This window comes from Rhinopithecus bieti, unplaced genomic scaffold, assembly GCF_001698545.2.
Source record: "Rhinopithecus bieti isolate Rb0 unplaced genomic scaffold, ASM169854v2 scaffold_74563, whole genome shotgun sequence".
In the NCBI taxonomy this organism is placed as follows: Eukaryota; Metazoa; Chordata; class Mammalia; order Primates; family Cercopithecidae; genus Rhinopithecus; species Rhinopithecus bieti.
In genome coordinates this window covers 528,965-536,797 of record NW_016827726.1, presented here as the reverse complement: position 1 = coordinate 536,797, position 7,833 = coordinate 528,965, and positions in this window count along the sequence as shown.

Genomic DNA, 7,833 nt, shown 5'->3' with positions numbered 1-7,833 from the left:
GATCTGTGCCTACCTGCTTGATACTTTGGACGGGATTTCATGTAAGCTTCTTAGCAGCTGTATTTGCAGTTTCAGGGGTGGGAGATAAGGAGGGCATGTAGGTGAAGAAACTTGAACAAGGCCCCACAGCTTGACAGTCATGGGGCCAAGATTCAAACCCAGGTCTGTCTGACCCACTGTTCCTTCCACTGCAGCCCCAGGCTCATCTCCTGAATTGGGATACCTGAAGCTGGGGGTGAGAGTGACCAGTGCATATGTTCTAGGGAGGGGAAGTAATTAAATCAACGCAGAGGCAGGCTGAGAGGAAAGCCCTCTGTGAATTGAAGGATACTCACTGGGCTCCTCCAGTGATATACAATCTCATGGGCCCAGCAGACAAATTAGCAGCTTCTGTTTCTTCACAAAGCATTGATTTTCAGCCTCAAGAGCCACTTCAGCATTTTCCGCTGCAGAGACTCTCCCCTGGGCTTCATTCATGTCTTCTATCAATGGCCTAAAGAAGACTCTCTAAGGTGACTTAAATAGATTCTACGTTTACACAGGGTAAACAATTTTTGTGGATTAGCCTGTCTTTCATCTCAGCTTAGGTTATGATTTTGCTAGCAAGCACATTTTTCTTTTTGAACAAAATCAAAGCTTATAGCAATTCTATATTGTGTTGTGCTAAAAGTATTTATCATTTATCACTGTGATAAAAAATCTATGAGGACAGGGTGGTTTGTTTTGTTCCCAGCACCTAGAACAGTACCTGGCCAATAATAGGCACTCAAAAAATACTTAGGGAAGGCATGGTGGTGTTCATAACCATTCCATCCCTTCTCAAAGCATTGGCACTCCCCATACTCCCCAAAGACCAGGCTGAGCCAGGTGGACCCTCTTTGTCTCCTAAGAATGAAGGATTTAGATGGGGGAAGATGAGAATGCTGGAACCGTAATGACAGGTGGGGCCGGGGCTAGATTTGATTCTATAGCAGGCCAGAGTCATGAACCAGGAGCAGTTTTGCGGTATTAAAGTATCACTGGACTAGCCTCCATTTCCAACCTCAGTTTTCCTGCCTGATTAGATTCCTTTGCCTTTTAGACTTAAAATCTAAAAAGTTGAGACATAAATCTGAAAGCTGTGACTTTTCTTGATCTCTGCTTCCAGACAAGATGAAACAACAGGGATGGGATTTGCCCTCCCACCAGAAACAACCAATAAAATGAACAAAATACATGAAACGATGTTTCTCCAGATACTGGACATCAGGACACAAAGGACAGCAATCCCTGAAAGATGGGGAAAAATGAGGTGAGCCTTATTGTCACCCAGCTTGTTGCCTCAAAAGATGTTCCAAGCCGTAGTGCAGGGAGGGGGACACAGGAGGAGTCGGGCAGACTCCCTGAGTTGAGTGAACACAACTAAGGGTCCAGGGAGATCAAGACGACCAGAGGTCACAGAACAGAGTACTGCAAAGGAGAGAGCTGCCACAAAAGAGACAGAGAGAGAGAGACAGAGAGAGAGGGAGGAGTGAGGGAGGGAGAGAAAGGACTCCAGGGATCTTCAGAGAGTCCCCTTTGAGTGTTCAGCAGAGGACTAACCAGTACATGAATGTGCAGAAATATAAGCATGGAAATTACAAGGAACAGTATCTCAGTGCCCGGCACTGACGCAGGGCCATGAACAGGGTTTGCCACCACCAGCCAGATACACTGAAAAAGAATCTTGCTTCAGTCACACAAAATAAATAACCCCAGATTAAACTCTGCTCTGGTTCTACCTACTACCTCTTAAAAGCAATACCCGAATCCTTTTGTGGTTCATAAGCATAATGATTGGGTTTTCATGCTCATCTGTGAGATGCGCTGCCTCAAGCCTTGTTACAGTGTCAGCACGTCACTCATCTGATGTGAGGAAAGAAAGGAACAAAAGAAAAAAGAGGGGGAAAAAAAAGAAAAAGAAAAAGGAAAAAAGCAAGAACTGAAGGATTAAACTGTTTCCAAATAACTGTAATATCTTCTAGAGCAAAACTCAAGACTATTTTTAAGAATATAAAAAGGCTAGCACCAACTAGATAAAATTTACAATGTATGACATCCAAAAAAATGAGCAGGCATGAAAAGAATTAGACAAGTATGACCCATGATGAAGAGAAAAATCAATTGAATGGACGCAGAGGTTAGAATTAGCAAAGAAGGACATTAAAATAGTTATTGTAACCTTATTTCACATATTCAGAAAGTTAAGTGGATACACAGGAAATGTAAAAAAGCCATAAAATGGCCGGGCGCGGTGGCTCAAGCCTGTAATCCCAGCACTTTGGGAGGCCGAGATGGGCGGATCACGAGGTCAGGAGATCGAGACCATCCTGGCTAACACGGTGAAACCCCGTCTCTACTAAAAAATACAAAAAACTAGCCGGGCGAGGTGGTGGGCGCCTGTAGTCCCAGCTACTCGGGAGGCTGCGGCAGGAGAATGGCGTAAACCCGGGAGGCGGAGCTTGCAGTGAGCTGAGATCCGGCCACTGCACTCCAGCCTGGGCGACACAGCGAGACTCTGTCTCAAAAAAAAAAAAAAAAAGACATAAAATGAACTTTCAGAGAAGAAAACTACATAACGTGAGATGAAAAATACACAAAATGAGATCTGACAACACGTTAGTCCTTGCAGAAGAAAAATGTTAGTTGACTCAAAGATATAACAATAGAAACTATCCAGAATGAAATACAGAGGGAAAAGAGAGTAAAGAGAAGAGAACCTGCATCAGTGAGTTGGAGGCCAACTGCAAGCAGTCCATGCATTTAAAGAACCCAAAGAAGAGAATGAAAGGGGAAAGATAAAAAAAAAAAAAGAAAAAAAGAAAGAAATATTTAGGCCAGGTGCAGTGGCTCACGCCGGTAATCCCAACACTTTGGGAGGCCAAGGTGGGCAGATCACTTGAGGTGAGGAGTTTGAGACCGGCCTGGCCAACCTGCTGAAACCCCATCTTTACTAAAAATACAAAAATTAGCTGGGCGTGGTGGTGTGCACCTATAATCCCAGCTACTCAGGAGGCTGGGGCAGAAGAATCACTTGAGCCCGGGAGGCCAACATTGCAGTGAGCAGAGATTGTGCCACTGCACTCTAGCCTGAATGACAGAGTGAGACTCTGTCTCAGGAAAAAAAAAAAAAAAAAAAAAAATTAAGGAATAATGACCACAGTTTTCCAAATTGACAAAAACTGTAAGCCTATAGACTAGAAAAACACGCTAAAGATTTGAAGAAAACTACTCTTAGGTAGATCTTGATCAAATTGCTTAAAACCAGTGATAAAGAAAAAACAATCTTAATAGCCAGAGGAAAGAAAGACGCGTTATGTAGAGAGGGACAAAGATAAAGTTGATAGCAGATATTTTGTTGGAAACAATATAAATTAGAAGATAGCAGATCAACATCTGAAACCATTAAAATGAAAAATCTGTCCGTCTAGAATTCTATACCTAGCAAAAATATCTTTCAAGAATGAAAGCAAAATGGATACTTTTTAGAGATATAAAAGCTGAAGAAAATCAACCACCAGCAGCCCTGCACTTCAGGGAATGTTAAAGGTTGTCCTTCTAGCAGAAAGATGATCCCAGATGGCAATATGGATCTACATAAAAAGGAAGAACATCAGAAATGGCACATGGGAAACATACAGTATTTATTTCTTATTACTTAGAGTTTTTAAAAAGATAATTGACCATTTAAGAAGACTTGGAAGAATACTATTGTAATGTTCTTAATGATACATGGAATGATATAATATCACTTGAATGCAGGCTTTGAAAAATATTACATATGTGTGTTATAAAATATATATGTGTATATGTGTGTGTATAAATATATATAGACAGAGAAATGATATAAACTCTAACGCAACCATGAAAATAACAAAAAATTATAGAAAATTAGACAATAAAAAAGATAAAATGGAATTATAAAAACTACTCAATTAAGCCTATAAAAGGCAGAAAAGAGGGGGAAAAGGGAACAAAGAGCAGGTGCAACAATAGAAAACACATTATGCGTGTTCCACTACCTATCAACCACTGAAGAAACTGATATATATTGATTTTGAAATTTGAAGTGTTGATTTTTGAATTGTGTAACTATAGGAGAGGAAAATACAACAGGGGATTAGGAATTTCAGAGAAGTTACATTCATTGTCAGAAACAAGCATTCTAGTTACTTAGTCAAGGTCAGCCAAACTTTATCTCTTTTCGCTAACATCATAAGCTAATCACTTTGTGTATAAAGTCAGCTTTAACAATCCTAAAGACTCTTAAATATATCATTTGATATACTTGACAGTTCCGTTTTTTATTTATTCTTTTATGAGGTTAAGCTCCCCTTTGATAGTGTGCCTTTTGTATTCACCGACTTTTATATACTCCAAATAAAGATTTGTTGAAAAGCATCATTTTGACTTCCCCCTCTTCTCTGTGCGTAAATCACACAGAGTAGAGCTTAAAAGACATACTAATTTGTTAAACAAAGGTGCTTTTGTGTTGGGTTCACATTCTCAGCATGATCTAATACCTGATTGCATTTATACTTGTGTTCTTGATGTTTGTGGGGGAGATTTTTATAGAACAAAATGGAAGGCTTTGTTTCACCTTAGCTTCAAGTAAGAAAATAGGAAAAACTCCAAACCTCTAGCAAAACTGTAAGTTCCTCTGAAATTCACACTCTGTGCAAAGTGAAACACTGAAATTTAAGCTCCATTTTACTCTTTCCTGTTCTCTCAGCAATGATGTTCAAAAGCCAGTGACCTACATCTGTTAGGAAGGCACCTCAGGCATTGAGTTATAGAATGATAGAGAAACTGGTCCAACACTCTGGTTTTCCTGGTGATCTGAAACAAAATCACCTCTTTGGTTATTCTCAGGTTCTCTCCTTCTCTGCCTGTTTAGCAGTTTTTGCTTTGCTGGCTGGATTTCTGAGCCTTTTTTTATATGTTATGATGTCTAGTCTGTTTTCTGCTGCTGTAACAGAATACCACCAACTGGGTAAACTATAAACAATGTAAGTTTATTTGGCTTATCGTTCCTGGAGGCTGGGAAGTCCCAGATCATGGGGTGGCATCATAACTTGGCAGAAGAAGGGAGTACACAAGAGGCAGGGAGGGAGTGGAGGCTGAACTTATCCTTTTATCAGGAGCTCTCTCCAGCAGTAACTAACCCACTCCAGAGATAACGAGATAATGGCATTAGTCCATTCAGGAGGGCAGAACCATTTGGCCTAACCACAGAGCAAGACTCTGCCTCTAAATCAATCAATCAATCAATCAATCAATCAATCACGTCTGAAAGGCCCCAACTCTTAATCTTATCACAATGGCAATTGAATTTCAACACGAGTTTTGGCAGAGACATTCAAACCACAGCATATGGGTAGGGAGGAGATTTAATATTTGACCTTGAAAATGACGGAAATTTACTTGTGGTGGAGAAATACAGCTCTCAACCACTACCAAAATGCTGTGTGTTGATTTGATCACCTGGACTTGTCAGATAAATGGGTGGAGAGAAAAAGTTAAAGGTCAGTATGGGCTAGTTTGGAATACTTTAGGTGATTTTTCAAGCAAAACAAAAAAGTTTTTTTGAGCAGCTGGTGGGCTTGAGAGAAATGAGAATATGAAGTATGTTGTGAATGTTCCTTTGAACAAAATTTTGATTAATATTTAAATGTCGTGTCAAATATTTTTCCACTGTTAAACTGATGTTTTCTTGAGTGTGATACCACCTGAAGCCCAGGTGTTGTGATGTGTTTGTCATCCTTGTTTTAATTACAAGAGCCGTGGCATTGTCGTTGGCTCTGAGAAGACTCGGTAACTGGGGGGCACTTCTGAAAGGTAGTCATTAGACAGAAATTTTAGCCCTCAAATTGGCCTCATCCTCACCTCCAGTGTGTGCTACCTCGATTTTGGGGTGGCAGGGCAGTTAGTGTGTTCTTTCGAGGTTACTTCCTGAAGTACATTTTCTTGCCATATGGAATATTCCTACAGAGTCCTGCCTCCCCCAGTCCAATCCCGCTGGCTCGTTATCCTGCAGATCAGGACCCCACGCTTTCCTGCTTTCCAAGGTTAATGCTGAATTTCCCCTACCTGTTTTATTTCTGGGTAATTTCAGTGGAAAATTGCAGATGCCAGGGTAGAATGTCAGGAGTTAAATGCTCAGGCTTACATGATGGTCTCGAACCAGAAACATATCTTTAATTTGTGTTTATTAGTAAAAGGGAAAGAAAGAAAATGAAACAAAGTCAAGAAGTTTGGAGAATGATGGCCTTGGGGAAAGTGATCCGAAAGTGTTATGTTAAGCATGACTTTGGGCTCTACAGAAATGCAGTTCTTGGGGAATGTGTGTGGCAACAACTGTGTCTCTGACCCCCAGTCCGTTGGACACTGTGTGTGAGGGCAAGGGCGTGGGTGGGAGGACAGAGCCGTGAGCACAGGCACAGGAGGGTCTGTGCTAGCAATATGGTCGTTTCATCTAAAGCCAAGGTGCAAAAGGCCTGGCGCGGTGGCTGGCGCCTGTAATCCCAGTGCTTTGGGAGGCCAAGGCGGGTGGATCACCTGAGGTCAGGAGTTTAAGACCAGCCTGGTCAACATGGTGAAACCCCATCTCTACTAAAAATACAAACAATTACCCGGGCATTGTGGCAGACACCTGTAATTCCAGCTACTTGGACAGCTGAGTCAGGAGAAGCGCTGGAACCCGGGAGGCGGAGGTTGCAGTGAGCTAAGACAGCACCATTACACTCCAGCCTGGGCGGCAGAGCAAGACTCTGCCTCTAAATAAATAAATAAATAACCAAGGTACACTTTGTACTGGAGAACTAAATGGAATTATTACTTGGTTTAGGGTTTTTTTCCCCCCAGAGAAAATGTTTGCTTCTGATATGTTGCATGGCTCTTGTGGAGATTGGACTGTTGGTTTTTTTTTTTTTTTTTTTTTTTTTGAGACTGAGTCTGGCTCTGTGGCCCAGGCTGGAGTGCAGTGGCGCGATCTCGGCTCACTGCAAGCTCCGCCTCCCGGATTCACGCCATTCTGCTGCCTCAGCCTCACGAGTAGCTGGGACTACAGGCACCTGCCCACCACGCCTGGCTAATTTTTTGTATTTTTAGTACAGACGGGGTTTCACCGTGTTAGTCAGGATGGTCTCGATCTCCTGACCTCATGATCCACCTGCCTCGGTCTCCCAAAGTGCTGGGATTACAGGCGTGAGCCACTGTGCCTGGCCTGGACTGTTGGTTTTTTAATGCATCCCAAGGGTTCCTGCCCAGGGAGGGCTGACAGGCTCCTAGGTTTGGTGCCAAGCCCTCTGGAAACACCGTCTCAGTTAATACTTAGGACGTTCCTGTTAAGTCCTCGCCGTTTCATAGAGGAAGAACCCGAGCTCAGAGAGGAGAGAGTGCACATTGCAGCCGAGGGCGGTAGGGCAGGACCAGGCGGTCAGGCAGTGTGACCTGGGGGCTCAATGCTTATTCTCCTCACACCTTTCGAGAAGGCACAGGAAGGCACCACAATGTCGCAATTTCTGCACAATTAATGCAAAGTCTCACCTGTGAGCTTGCCTGGGGCAACCAGGAGAGGCTGGGGGCTCCTTCTCCACCAGGCCCTGCTGCCTCCATATGCCTCTTCCTTGTATTTTAGCCCTGTAGCTAAGTTTCCAGTTTGTGGGTTCCTATACCACACGTGCTGAGTTAAAAGAACAGGTGGGCAGCGGCGCAGTTCCCGCGTTAGCAGCGTGACTTTGAGCAGGCCCCGCTACCTTTCTGAGCCGCATTTCCACTTGGGCGAAGCGGGATGAGCCGGCCCCGGAGCGGGGC